Here is an 821-nt window from a genome sequence, read left to right as displayed (position 1 = left end):
GGCGGCGGGGGGGGGGGGGGGGGGGGGGGGTGTCCAGCACATGTGTCCTCGAGGTGTTTGTACGAGAATGGCTATGTGAGCAGCAAGGCCAGGTAGAAAAGCAGAACTTGGGGCCTCTTGTTAAAAAAAATTACTGTGAATTTCAAGATGGCCGTAGCAGAGCATTATGTGGGTTCTTTTGACCTTCTGAGTGTGACTCTGTGACTCTGACACTGTGCAGGCCAGCGCCCCTCGGCCACCCTGGCTGGGCCCACGGGAGGGGAGTGGTTCCGTGCATGCGGGGATCTGGTGTCCAGCCCTCCCGCTCTGTGGCCTGGCCGGTGGCACTCTGGCCTCCCTGGCAGCCCCTGCCCCTCCCCCCGCCTGGGTCCAGCGCCACACGCCGGGAGCAGCGCCTCGGGCCCCCGCGGCTGCTTCCACAACCGCCACCGCCGGGAGCTCGCCTCCAAATTACCATCTGCAGATTCAGCCTGATCACCCTCCCCCACCTTCCCATTAAAATGCTCATAAAAAAGATGGAAAGGAGAGAATTCACAGCAGTGGGGACATTGTGGGTAATAAGCAGCCACATGCCAGAACCCGGAGCAACGGCGGCCCAGCGTCCGCGGGCTTGCGGCTCAAAGAGCAGCCTCAGCCGCAGCCGACGCCCGANCGCGGGGCTCCGCGTCCCGCTGGGGCGGCCGCGTCTTGGGCTGCAGCCCTCGGTGACAGGCTTCTGCGGGCCGCCTGCTGCCCGGCCCCTGCCCCTCGCACCAGCCCTGGGGAGACTGGGAGGCCCTGCCCGCCCTCAGCCTCCCCTGTACCCGCACACCCCCCCCCCT

The sequence above is a fragment of the Crocuta crocuta genome, unplaced genomic scaffold (assembly GCF_008692635.1).
Source record: "Crocuta crocuta isolate KB4526 unplaced genomic scaffold, BGI_CrCroc_1.0 scaffold7, whole genome shotgun sequence".
NCBI lineage: Eukaryota > Metazoa > Chordata > Mammalia > Carnivora > Hyaenidae > Crocuta > Crocuta crocuta.
This window is presented reverse-complemented; position numbering follows the sequence as displayed.